A 14,657-nucleotide genomic window follows, 5' to 3' on the forward strand; every position below is an offset into this window, starting at 1 on the left:
AACTGTTGTTTGATTCCAAGGCTCCAGGAGGGGTTAGTGGCTGAGATTTTCTTTCTTTCTTTTTTTTTTTTTTTTAAGATTTATTCATTTTATTACAGCCAGATACACAGAGGAGGAGAGACAGAGAGGAAGATCTTCCGTCCGATGATTCACTCCCCAAGTGAGCCACAACGGGCCGATGCGCGCCGATCCGAAGCCAGGAACCAGGAACCTCTTCCGGGTCTCCCACGCAGGTGCAGGGTCCCAATGCATTGGGCCGTCCTCGACTGCTTTCCCAGGCCACAAGCAGGGAGCTGGACAGGAAGTGGAGCTGCCGGGCTTAGAACCGGCGCCCATATGGGATCCCGGGGCTTTCAAGGCGAGAATTTTAGCCGCTAGGCCACGCCGCCGGGCCCAATGACTGAGATTTTCATAAATTGAAGTTGGGGCTAGAAATGTAGTTTCAGCTCATTTTCGTGTCCCTAGTTGGTCTCCAATGCTGATGACGCTCCTTTGATGTACAGTCATATCATTCGTTTAGGACATTCTGATGATGATAAAGCAAGTTCTAGTCTGTTTAGGAGCTAGATGCAGGTGGTAGTTACCTTTGCTCAGAGCCTTGGATATCTGCAAAGGAAACCTTTTGCAATAAGTCATCAAGATGTAATCTACAGGCAAAATAAATGACTTTGTGAATCTGATGTTGAGAGACTTTGAAGGGGCAGCTGCACCATTCTTTGAGCTCAGTGGGTTATTTTTATCAAGTGGTTGGTTTGCAGTCATCAACAAAGGTCAAGGAACCTATAAGAGACAGGAGTGTGAGACTAGGGTCTAATGGCATCTTGCATCTAAATGCAAGGCACTGTTTAAGTGGCGTGGTTTCACTGAATATCTGTATAAAGGACTTCAGAGAAAATTAACAAAGTACAATTGTTTTTGCTTTAAAGAAACAAAAGGGTTGCCAGGAGGCAAATGGGATTCATCAATTTAAGCAGCATAGGAAGCCTTCTTCCTCTGGAATATCAAATTCAAAATTGAACTTCTGAATCAGGTCTGTAACATTTCAGGTCAGTCATTTGGTGAATAACTACTATAGGGTCCAGCGGGATGGCTCAGTGGCTAAATCCTCACTTTGCATGCACCAGAATCTGATATGGGTGCTGATTCATGTTCCAGCAGCTTCACTTCCAATCCAGCTTCCTACCTGTGGTGGGAAAACAGTGGAGAATGCCCAAGGGCTTGGGACTCTGCATCCATGTGTGAGACATGGAAAAAGGTCCTGGCGCATGGCTTTGCATTGGCTCAGCTCTGGCCATTGTGGCCAACTGGGTAGTAAACCAAAGGACAGAAGATTTATTTCTCTCTGTGAATCTACCTTGCCAGTAAAAGTAAATAAATCTTATAAAGAGTGAGAGAGAGAGAGAGACAACTAAGAAACATGACCGATAATTCCCTTTGCTTTTCTTAAGACTGCTAGTATTTCATTGCTCAAAGTATTGTGACCATGAAGGTAGCTAGGAAAGAGCGTACTGAGGCCTGGCAGCTCCAGCCAAACTGCAGTTCTTTTTCATTTTCTGTCCATAACCCAAGCCTGCCTTTCCCAGTAGTAGAAATTACAAATTCCACACTGTTGGTAACAGGTGAAAAGCCCTATTTGGACATATCCAACATGGTTGCAGGATGAATTCTGTTCCGACGTAGCTGTGGCTCAGTGGCTAAATCCTTGCCTTGCCGTGCCAGTATCAATGTATGTGTACCAGTTTATGTCCCAGCTGCTCCATTTCCCATCCAGTTTCCTGCTTGTGGCCTGGGAAAATAGTAGAGGATGGTTTAAATCCTTTTGTCCCTGTGTTCCTGTGGAAGACCCAGAGTAAGCTCCTGGCTCCTGGCTTCAGATCTGCTCACCTCTAGCCTTTGAGGCCACTTGGGGAGTTAACCAGCAGATGGAGAATGTTTCCCTCTGTAGCTCCTTCTCTCTGTATGTCTGCCTTTCCAATAAAAATAATTAAAACTAAAAAAATAGCCATGGGAGCATGCTTGCTTGTGTCATGCATCTGATACCATGACAACTTCAACATTTCCTTAAAAAAAATGCAGTGACAGCCAGTGTCCCAAACTCCACCTCCTTTGGAATATTTGATGAGTTCCAATGTGGATGTAACCTGCTAAGTCTCTGAGGGTACGGAGGGAACTTAACCTGGTTGAGTAAGCTTGTTCTTGGTTGGAGATTTTCTTCTTAACTGATGGCTTTTATGCTTTCTGATGTTTTCCTTGGAAAAGAGCTTTTTTTTGTAAGCTTTTGCATTTTGTCTGTTTATTCATACATTACTTGGTTACTCTTAGTACATACTGCTTTCCTAGACATCTTTTTTTAAAGTTTTTATTTTTAATTTTGAATTTTATGATACGATTATGTAGAGTACATCCTAATTCCTTTGATTCTGAATTCTTTAATGCTTGGAGGGAAGAACCTGCAAAAGTCCTAGCCAGAAGCTCCATAGACCAAAACAGAAAGATGTCAATGGCCAAGGTCAAAATAGCAAAGTACATTCTGCCCACCATAAGGGTATGTAAAGTTGAGGATATGAAAAATTAACCAGAATGAGTAAAGAGTTGTGAAATATTATCAAATCTACACCTTCAGTTTAAAAAAACCTGAAATTTATTTTAAATTTTATGTATGATTTAAAATAAGAGCAGTCAATGTTGTAAATAATTGAGGAAAGAATGCATCATGGTTTGGGAACAGCAAATGTGAATATTTCCAAAGAGAGACAAATTGGAAGAAAAACAATTTGTTTATGTATGTGGTACAAATGGGGCAAATGGAAAGAATAGTAATAGAAGATGAAGTTAGTAAGCAGTTAGTGAAAATCATCGTAAACCTTTGAGTTCATTGATTGAATTCTGCATTTTTTGGAAAGATCTGAATAGGAAATATGTGCAACCAAATTTTTCTTTGCAAAAGAACCCATGCTGTTATGTAGGCAATTGATTGTAGGGGTCAAAAATGCAAAAGAGTAATCATTTGGAAATTTCCAGAGATATTAGGAAGAAATGATTAGTGCTAGGTTGCTAATGATTCAAGTGTTAAAAACTGAATTCTGAGAACATATCTTAGCCCAGAATTTTATCATGATATTTTTCATACAGTTGTGGTTGAAAGAAGAATCTAAGATGACTGCTACATTTTTTATTTCAGCAATTGGTAATTGGCATGTCATTTATCAGGTGAAAAAGACTGAAAGAACAATGATTGGGTGGTAAGGATGGAAATTTCTTTTTTTTGCACAAATTAAATCAAATATATTTAATTTAAGATCGATTGTTAGTGATACATTATTGGATATATCAGAAACCAGTGTTAGTATTCTTGAAGTTGTATGAGATCTCAAAATCTCTTTTGGGGAAAAGATGCATGTTTCAATGATTCAACTCTGGATATTTGTGGGTAATTCCAAAATCACCATTTATAAAGGGGAAGCAGAGTGGGAAAATGAGATTAAAGAGTGACTGATATGCCAGAGTAAATACAAAAATGTAGAATGACATGGACCCCAAGTAAACAAATAATTTCAACAGATTAATCTATGATTTCAAATACTGCTAAAGGATCATGAGGATTGAAAATGTTCATTGTTATGTGGAAAAGTAAAAATAGAGTTCTTCTTGCACAGATAGTTTCAATGCAGTGGTGGAGCAGCAGGGTCAGGGCTGTAGGAGTGGGAAATCTTATTGGAAAAAAAAAGTTAAAAAGAAACAATCAGAAGTAAAATAAACCAGAAAACTCCTTGGAGTTTCAATCCCTTGAGTATTTATTTTCTGTTTATACTAGAATGCTCAGTCAGAGTCCAATTTAGTTTCATTACTATCTTGCTTTTTGCACTTAAATATCTAACAAGCCTAGTATTGACCAATGTAACTAGTACCTTTTCTTTTCTATAGTGGATCAATTGAACTCTGACACAATAATCAAAGGATTACACAGACAAGCACCTTGAAAAAAATGATAACATCAATACCAACTGTATTGCATGTATTGCTCTCCATGTGTTCTAGTTATTTGTCCTTTTTCATATATCTGTGATTTACTTGACTTATCTGCATTTCCTTTCATTGTATTATCAAGGAGGGACAAGTGTCTTTTCTTATAATGAACCTTTCTCAGTCCTACATTATCATTCCCTCACTCTCTCAGTAATAATATCCATGAATTCTTTTCCCAGATCCTTAATATCCATGATTCTTTTCCTAGAATCTTCAAAACTGCCTTTCTCAATTTTCCTTTCTGTGTATAACCCAACCTCCCTTTCCCATGCATTGGTCAGTCCGTCTTCACATGCAAAAGCAATCCTCCCGTTTCTGTTTAGAAGAATTGTCAGATTTCACAGTGCTGGAAACAGGCAAAAAGCCTTATCTGAATCATCCAACATGGCTGTGAGGTGTATTTTGTTTCTTCTTCACTTTCCCATAACACTTAGATCACAATAACATTATAATAAAATGGCCATGGGAGCATGGCTACTTGTATCACGTACTTGATACAAAATAATATCAGCATTCCCTACGAAAAAGGAAACAAAAATGGACAGTGTCCCAAAGTGTTCACCTTTTTTGAATATCCATTTTGGCTAATCTGTGGGCATCACTCCCTCGAGCTTCTGAAGGATATAAGGTTTAGTATTCCATCAGCATTTAAACATTCTCAACAACTTTCATTTTAGATTTTTATTTTTGTTGCAAAGTCAGATATATGGAGAGAAGGAGAGACAGAGAGGAAGATCTTTTCGTCTGATGATTCACTCCCCAAGTGAGCAGGCCGATCCAAAGCCAGGAGCCAGGAGTTTCCTCCAGGTCCCAAGGCTTTGGGCCATCCTCGACCACTTCCGCAGGTCACAAGCAGGGAGCTGGATGAAGAAGTGGAGCTGCTGGGATTAGAACCAGCGCCCATTTGGGATTCCAATGCGTACAAGGTGAGGACTTTAGCTGCTAGGCCACTGCGCTAGGAAAAAACTTTCATTTTAAAATTCAATATTTTTATTTCCTTTTCTGCTCCAATTTTCACCTTTATCTTCATTCATAGGGACATATTTTGCTTCTCATTTCCTTTTGGATTTTTGCAGTCTGGAATTCACTTTTACCTTCATCAATCCATTAAAACTTCATTGTGATTATAACCAAAAAATTTTCTAAATTTTAAGGACAATTTGAGAATTGAATTGAACTTGATCTTCCATTCTAGTACTTGACTATTGATTACTCTTACTGAAAGTGCTCTGTTTTTGTTTCATTGTCTTTGGTCTGTTTTTTTCATCTTTCTGTCTTTCCTAGGTAAAAATCTTTGCTGGCTCTTTTTTCCCCCACTCTTAATGAATTATATACAGGTATTTCACAGGATTCCATTTGGGTTTTACCTTCTGTGTTCTATCACTGTATAATCTCTTTACTCTCAACACTGTAGTTGTCATCTATATTCTGACTTGCTAGTGCTTACTTCTATACATGGATCATAAATAAGTTCTTGTGTATCTCCACTAACTGCTTCGATGACTCATAAGTCAAATGTTGTCACAAATTTGTCTATGTCAGTGACTGGAGCCACCATGAATCCAAATGTCTGATAAAGATTTCAAGATGAAAGTCACACACCTTGTTTATATTCCTCCTAATCAATTTAGAATTGTTTTATCCGACTCTACATCTCTTATGAGTTCTACAACGCTATCATCTGTCTCTTAGCTCCCTTCTGTGTCTTCAACAGCTCTCTAACTCAGCTCCACGGTTTCAATCTTCACCTTCCTCAGTCGTATTTCTATAAAAAAATACTATTTCACAATTTTCAGAGCCTTTTGGCTGTTAACCAGTTTTGGTTTTATGGACGTTACATACTTTTTACAGGAACACAGTGGAAGAGCATTTTTCTTCATTCATCTTTTATCATTTTAGTAGTTATCTATTTTCTATTCACTTCTGAGCTTTTGAATAAGATGTTACTACTTCCTGGGAATTTCCTACCTCTCACAAATTCTAACCTTCCCTTTTAACAGTTAACATAATGAATTATGTAATTCTTAGATATATATACAAATTCTCTTCAAGTGAGCATTAATGCATGTCTCCTGTTTCTATGCACCACTTGCACTCTACTGCTTGTTGTCTCATGAAAATTTTGGGAAATCCTTGAAATGAATCAGTGCATCCATCAGCAAGTATTTTTTGAAGGCTCACTGTGATGCCAGACAATATTTCAGTCTCTAGAATGGAGAACTGAGAAAAAAACAGAATGTCCACAGGATTATGAAACTTTAACAACACATCAAGACAATTATGATGCCAAGTACAGAAAAATGCTAAATAAATACTCTCAAACAAACACACAAAAAAGTCTAGGATATGAAGAACCAAGCTGAGGGCCTGAGGGCGAGAGAGCCTTGAGTTCAGAGAATTATGAACTGACTTGAAGGAAGAGGAAAGGGCAACCATGAAATTATCTGGAAAGAGAATTCTAAACCAAAGAGCAGGCTAATGTTCTGACATGAGAAAAAGCTTGGCACTTTTCAAACAGAAATTGAGGCTCCTGTAACAACAGCGTTAGGGAGATGAAAAGCGGACATCAGAGAGCTTGTCTAGGCATACCGGGCTTTGTATGTGTGGATGAAGACATTATTTGGTAATGTGTGATTATAGAGGGGATCAAGTAGACAGAGATCTAGTTTTATCATTGGTTCATTAATTTCTGTGGAGTGAGTGAACTAATATTTTCTTAAAAAGTGTATTCATCCACATTACATTGTCATAATGAAATATCTGAGGCAACTAAGTTATAAAACAATAATGGTTGTTTTGTTCAAAGTTTTAAAGTTTCATAGTTGGTTTGGCCCCTTGTGATGGTGCTCTTGTTGACAGAATCCCAGCAAGGCATGAAATATCTCAAAAAAAAAATGGAGCAATTATATGAGTATGTTTTATATAGCTGCCAGAACTTAGTCGTGGGCTTTGCCCTAGCGACGAAACATACTCTAATCAGCCTACTTGGATTAAATGCACATCCTCCTAACACCATCAACATAAAATTTGGAGAACTACATCCTTGAAGTCCAGAGCTTTGGGAGGAAAACCTATAGCACCAACCTCCCCCAAAAAAGTCAGTGAAAAAGTGAAGCTCTAGGTTTTCTAGAGTCTGCAAATTAAACAGCTAAAAGCTCACATTTACAACCGGTTGCATTTGAGAATCATTTTGCTGTGATTTATTTTCCAGGGGCAATTGAGACACAAGGACACTGAGGCTCTCACTTTGTTTCACCACTTTTCTAGTGAGCTTTTGCACATGACCACTTTGAAGCTACAGTTGAAACATTCCTTCATCGTGTCTTCCTAAGCAGAGCCTTCTGCTGAGTAGGATGCAGAGTTACTTTTTGAAGGCAGGAGCACCTATCAGTTGTAAAATGGAGAATTTGAATACCTTCCCTGTGTGATGATGACTCTTTTGCACGTCATGTGCGTGTCACAGTGACCATTCCTCAGTTCGCTTAAAGAGTCGTCCACAGTTTTCTTCAGTTTTCCTAGATTCAAGGCAGATTACTGGGTCTCTCTAGATTTGTGCATTCATTCCTCGAATGCTGAATAACTGGGAAGACTGTATGTCTTGCATTTCCTTGTATCCTTATGCAGGAAACACACAAACAAGGGCAAGAATACTCTAGTTAGAGTGAACTTGAAAATTTGCACTGAAAAACTGTATTTTTAAAATTTGCTTTTGGAAATTCAAATGATAGGATCTAGAAAACAGTGGTGACTGACAGTAATGAGTAACACCTTAGAAAAGAGAAACATATCGCTGGTCTCACAAGACCTCTGACATTCCAAATATTCTCCTTCTTTTTTTTTTTTTTTTAAAGATTTTATTATTATTGGAAAGCCGGATATACAGAGAGGAGGAGAGACAGACAGGAAGATCTTCCATCCGATGTTTCACTCCCCAAGTGAGCCGCAACGGACCGGTACGCGCCGATCCGAAGCCGGGAACCAGGAACCTCTTCCGGGTCTCCCACGCGGGTGCAGTGTCCCAAAGCATTGGGCCGTCCTCAACTGCTTTCCCAGGCCACAAGCAGGGAGCTGGATGGGAAGTGGAGCTGCCGGGATTAGAACCGGTGCCCATATGGGATCCCGGGGCTTTCAAGGCGAGGACTTTAGCCGCTAGGCCACCCCGCCGGGCCCGCAAATATTCTCCTTCTTTCAAAAATTGGCCCGTTTGGTATTTTTAAAATTTGCCTTAAAAGTTATAGTTGCCATTTTCTTTCTTTCTTTCTTTCTCTCTTTCTTTCTTTCTTTCTTTCTTTCTTTCTTTCTTTCTTTCTTTCTTTCTTTCTTTCTTTCTTTCTCTCTTCCTTCCTTTCTTTTTCTTTCTTTTTTTCTTCACAAATGCTTTAGAAGAAACCAAAACTACAAACACAAGTACTCTACACTTGTATTAAGTGAGACACTGAGATCCCAAACACAGAGGATGTTGACAGTTCTGACAGATCTCTGACTTTAACAGACAAATATGGTTGCATAGAAATACTAACAGTAAAAAATAACTCTTATGAAAAGTAAGTACAAATAGTAATTTAAAGACATTGTGAGCCTAATTGAATATCATAACGAATATTCTAAAGTTACTTGATATTGTCTGATAAATTTAATTCTAAGAAATTCAAAATTATCTGTACAGAAATGTATTCCATAGATTGCTAATATAGAATACAAACTGTGATTTTTCTCATGCTGTCATTTTAAAAGAGTTAATTCAGCTTCTTTCTATTGTGATCGATAATCTGAGTCTTTCTTCACCATGGTCTTTCTTGATGCTATGCTTAGTGTTACACTGCAGCTTTTCTACTACATTCTCGCAATTCTATTGCCATCATTGCCACAACCAGATCCTTCCTTATAGAGAAATTTTAATTTTTTTAATATTTGGTATATAACTGAGAAAAGCAAAGTCAAAAGAGTCAAAAAAATTAAGAGTATGAAATTTTTCATAGAGTAGGAAAGTAGATCAAGAGTTTTGTGAAATATTTTTCCTGGATGAGTGAGACACGCGGGTAGATTACAGCAAGCATTATTTCTCAAAGTCTACAGCAACTACTATTTCTCAAGGTATAAATTTTGAAATTGAAATAGAAAAAGTGGACATTGCCATGTTTTAAGAAGGATTGTAATTCAGCAGGATTTATTTTCCCATCCTTACAAAAAACTTTTTTTTTGGAATTTACCCTCCTGCAAATTCTATTTTCGTTCTGCTTACAAAACTTTTCCTTAAAATTACCTGTCTTTCATTAATATTCACTTGGACTATTTAGTTCCCTAATTTGTTTCTGTGTTTTTCTGTTTACTAAGCATGATGTTGTATCTCAAGGAAACTGAGAACCATTAATTTTAAGCCATCTTTGAAATGTCAGCAGCCTTGTGCACTCTTTATCAGACTGATTCTCCGAACTACTCCTCAGGCCCAGGCTTAGTTTACAGTGTACAATAAATTAATGATGTGAGTCACTTAACAAATTAGTGTTTCAGACGGTGAATAAAACTCAGGCTACACATTCCCTCCATAGTGCATTTTCCTTACCAAATAAAAGTCATCAGGAATTTTTCTGTTGTCTAAGCTATCTTTACAAAGTGTACATGCTCTGTTAAAATGATTGAATTGACAAATATAAATGAACTTTTTATTTAGCTACATTTATCATAAAACTGCTTTTGTATTGAACCTGTCTATCCCTCCTAGAGCTCTAGAGCATATAGGTTACAATCGTGAGGGAGACTCATTTAACCTAAGGAGATTTTCTTGTTTGATGCACATATCCGTATCAATGGAATATGACTTAGATAAATTTTAGACTGCACAGAGGACAGCTACACTGCTGTCTTTCTCTTGAGATTGTTGCTGTTATACAGCTGTGTGTGGATCTCTGCCTTCATGTCTTTATTCTCTTTATACCTGCAGGCCAATTTGAGGATGCACTATGATTGGAGCCTAAACAAGGATAGTCAATACCCTAGGTAGCTAAAGACAAGATGTCACTGTATGGATCTGAAGCTAAAAGTCTACTTTGGATAGCTTTAGGATGGAGAGTTTCACTTCAACAGTAGAAAACAAAGATATACAATAGAAAATTATCATTTTCTTAGATTTGGGGTGAAGGTTAGGTGGTAAAAGGACAGAACCCTCATAAACGTGACTGAAAATAGTTTGCTGGTCACGGCGGTGTGGCCTAGCAGCTAAAATCTTAGCCTTGAATGCCCCGGGATCCCATATGGGCACCGGTTCTAATCCCGGCAGCTCCATTTTCCATCCAGCTCCCTGCTTGTGGCCTGGGAAAGCAGTGGAGGACAGCTCAAAGCCTTGGGACCCTGAACCCGCATGGGAGACCCGGAAGAGGTTCCAGGTTCCAAGCTTCGGATCAGCACCAGCCGTAGTGGTCACTTGGTGAATGGATCATTGGACGGAAGATCTTCCTCTCTGTCTCTCCTCCTCTCTGTATATCTGACTTTGTAATGAAAATAAATGAATCTTAAAAAAATAATAGTTTGCTGTAAGAGGATTCAGATAACTCTCTTGCCCTGTCTACCTTGTAAATGCATAGCCAGGAAGTGCTATTCATGAACAAAGAAGCACAATTTCACCCGAAACGAAATGTGCTCTTAAACTTCACAGCATTTACAATTGTGAAAAGGAAGCTCCTGTAGCTCATACGCTACCCAGTCTATGGAAACTTTTTACAGCAGCTAGATTAGACAAAGACTGTGAGGGCACATGTTTTTCTTTTACATTAGTTTCTAATAAGGCTCAGCAATGAACTTGCAAAAATGTATGACAGAAATGACAGTGGAAAAGAGATGGATTTAGGTACTAAACTTTTCATTGATCATAGGTTTCTGTGGTACAAAAAAGATGTCACTCAATACCATGTCAATTAACTTCATGATGTAAATTGTTGTTGAAGTTGTGTTCATTGGAGGGGATGATATTCTGCCAGCTCTCCTTCAGACCAAAGATGGTCTACCAATGAAAGTGTTGAATTTATCTGGACAACAAGATGCTGGGCTCTCTGCATGGTCCATGCCTTCAATGTAGGAATCATAGCTGGGTATGAACTGTACTACTGTGACAATATGGAGGAATTCAGTATGGGAGGAAGGCTTTTTGGAGGGGTTGGGGGAATCCCGGAGCCTATGAAACTACCTCATTACAAATTGAGTATAGGTTATTTACAATTTCTCTTTTAACTTTACACTTATCATTGAGTTCTAAAACATGTCTATAGCAGATGACAGGTGCTATCTATCCATGAAGGAAACATCGATTGACACTATTTTGTGTTTAGGTCCTTTGAGGAGGAGATGGTCCTGTTTTTCATTGTATTATGAATAGTTGTGTTGGTAATATAGGACATCACACTCTGAAGTATATAGGCTGCTTATATTTGCATGCAATTATGTGTGTGTTTTTTCATATGTGTAGTCAAGAATGTTCTAAAATATACAATTAATATATTTTCACTGTATTCTAAACACTATTGTTTTACTCCTTGGGCTGTTGATCTTTAGTTCCTATTGTCTCCATTTAGTATGATCTTTGGTAAGGCTGCCCAAATCACTTCACTGTGCCTTTTTTTTAAGAAGAATGATATTGGCTTAGGTCAAAGCATTCCCTTTTCCTAGTAAAAAGGTATATTGGGAAATACACTCATGTATGTCAGATTAGTAATATTTATATACAAAAAATGGGAAAGGATAACTTCCTTTAATGGGACCATACTCTTGATCGATCTGAGTCAGTCCCCACCACATATACTACCTACAGTCACGTTCGTATCTTCCACTACCAAATGGAAAATGTCTTTTGAAAGTAGGAGAGAATGGAGCAAATATACAGACAGGAGCAGAGTTAAATAATGGAGTACATACTGATGATATTATTCATGTCCCTGGCTTCAAAGATGTGGAATTCATGCACCTCCTTTTAGGATTTGGGTTGGGATTTATGATAAATGAGGTTTTTACTCACAGACTGGTTAAGGGAAGCAGGGAACAGCAAGGTATAATGTAAGGAGCACTGAACTCAGATTCTAGTTCAGGCTTCTCAATAATTAATGTTACTGTGGGAAAGTCATTTAACCTTCCTGAGTCTTAGTTCTCTATGTAAAATGATAGCTTTAATTACATCTGAAATCCTTAAAGCCACATATTTGTCCTAGCCACTTTGAAAGTAATCACACTTCAGATAAGTGTTCCATCTGTGAACTGCTACATGTATAATATTTTTGACAACATTTTTATCTATTTCCTACGCTTTGCTTTGCTTTTAAGCTTTTCACTTAAAAAAAAAAAAAAGGAACGATGCCGCCAGCTTAATCCAGTGGCATGTAAATGCAATCAGCAGCTACATCAAACATGCCTGTAGCCCACAACATTTCCAAAGCAAAAGCAAAATTAGAGATCCTTCTAATTTGAACCAGCTGAAGGAACTGCTGATTTTTACAGTTCCAGTGAAATAATGAATTGTCAGAGTTGATTGTGTTTGCAGATTATCACACTGGGTGCTTTTGTACATACACAGCAGTCCCTACCTTAATTTAGAGGTGAAAGATTACGTTTGGCTGTACTCCTGTTTCTGGAGGTCTCCAGAGTTCCACTGGATATCAGTGACTTTCTCCAAAGTTCACACAACTTAGGTTCATCCCAGTTCATCCTAGCTCATACCACAGGGTACGCTGCATGCACTGCAGCATTGCGAGATTCCTCAGTTTGCTGTGATGAGCAAGCGCTGTTTACAAGGACACAAGCTTTGAAAATGTGATTTTTGTGTGAACAAGAGCGATCCAGTTGTTAACTTAATTTCATATTTCAATTGCTTTTTGCTTTTAATAGAAAACTGTCAAAATTAGTTTCTAAATTATAGGACAGAGCCTATGCTTTTTACATAACTGGCTTCCCCACTGGACGGTACATTTTGGGTGCATTTAGTCATCTCTTCTACTTGCTGACCATGACAAGAAAGCATGGATTTATATCCCAGGTGTCTTTCACAATGCTAATTTGTTCCCGGTATGAAATGCCACTTACAGTGGTTTGAAATTCTGTTCTAAACTTAAAGCCCATGACTTCTATGTGGGATATAAAGTAGACAAAATATGTCTCTTTTTTTTCCTAATGCAAAACCTCCATGCATTTGCTTTCAGCTAATCAGGCTGACACTGGCAGGGGCTGCTGAAACAGAAAATAGCTCCTGCTGAAAAAAAAAAAAAAAAAACAAAACGAAACGAAACAAACAAACAAAACCAAAAACAAAAATAAAAAACGGTCAAGGAGTAAGTGAATAAAGAGAAGCAGGCTTATTTTGTTAGGCAAATGTTTTAGATAGCTAGAACAAGTGATTCTGTTGTGTGTCAAAAGAGATTAAAAATAAAAATAGAATGTTAAAAAAGAGTAAATACAAATTTAAAGTGAAAAAAGGCTATGATCTGCCAGTTGTGACAACATTTTATAATATCCAAATTAATTATAATATTGCAAATAGAGAATTCTGACTTCAAATGAATAATAAATAGCAAACCCAGACAGCTCTGATGTAAAATGTGATTTTCATAAAGATTGGAACATTTAACATTTATACGGCAGTTCATATTATCAAAGTAATATATCAATGACATCTTTAAAATACTTCTTTAATTTGAATTGATGGAATACTCTTTAGGGCTACATCCAGGTGACAGCAAACTCTTCTCCCCCCAAAAAGGAAAGAAACAGAGATGACACATGAATAAAGGAAATTTTTAACATCTGCTTCTAAATGTGAACGTTAAATACCCTCTAATTCACTAATTGTCAACGGGCTACTTCTTGGTACTGCTGTGTTTGTTCTTCATTCACATGAATACTCAGTGTTTCACAGCTCTTCATTTATTTAGAAGTTAAATGTAATTCATATATTGAATATGTACAGAAAAGAAAATATCTCCTTTACAAACAAGCAAAAACTGAAATGTCTATATGTCTATACTCTTTTTCACATATGTTGCCTCTGCTAGATTTTAACTTTTCTTAAATATTATACTTGCCGAAAATATCTGTCCAATCAACAATTCATACTCCCACAACCAAGTTCTAAGCTATGCTAACACTGATATTGTCTTGTGTAGAAATTTCATACCTGGTATTCAGTTTTCAGTAAGATTGCTATGTTCTCACAGGTCTACCTTCTGGCTTTCATTTATCAGTTATGATGAAGAATCAAGTTTACACTTGCGAATAAAGCAGGCATGATATTTAATGTATATACCCTGTGCTTTTCAGATTTGACCCATGCAGCCGTGTAGAGTATTAGGTTTTTATCAGCTAAGTGGTAACGACCAGGAAAAAAAAAATGAAACTTCTTCAAGCACACAGACCAAACATTATCCTAAATCTCTAATTGATCCCATGGTGGATACTTGTCCAGTCATTTGGAATTCCTCCTTGGACCACCAACAGGAGGGAATTGGTTTGTTATGTTAGTTGGGTGGTATATTTGCAACTCTTTTTGTTTTTTCTCTTTATAATTACCTTAATTAACAAAGTCTGGATTTGTTGAAACTTGGATCTCTATGTGGCATTCTGCTGTCACTCTGAAATTCTTACAACAGTGTCTCTAT

This window comes from Ochotona princeps, chromosome 1 (assembly GCF_030435755.1).
Source record: "Ochotona princeps isolate mOchPri1 chromosome 1, mOchPri1.hap1, whole genome shotgun sequence".
NCBI classification, from domain to species: Eukaryota; Metazoa; Chordata; class Mammalia; order Lagomorpha; family Ochotonidae; genus Ochotona; species Ochotona princeps.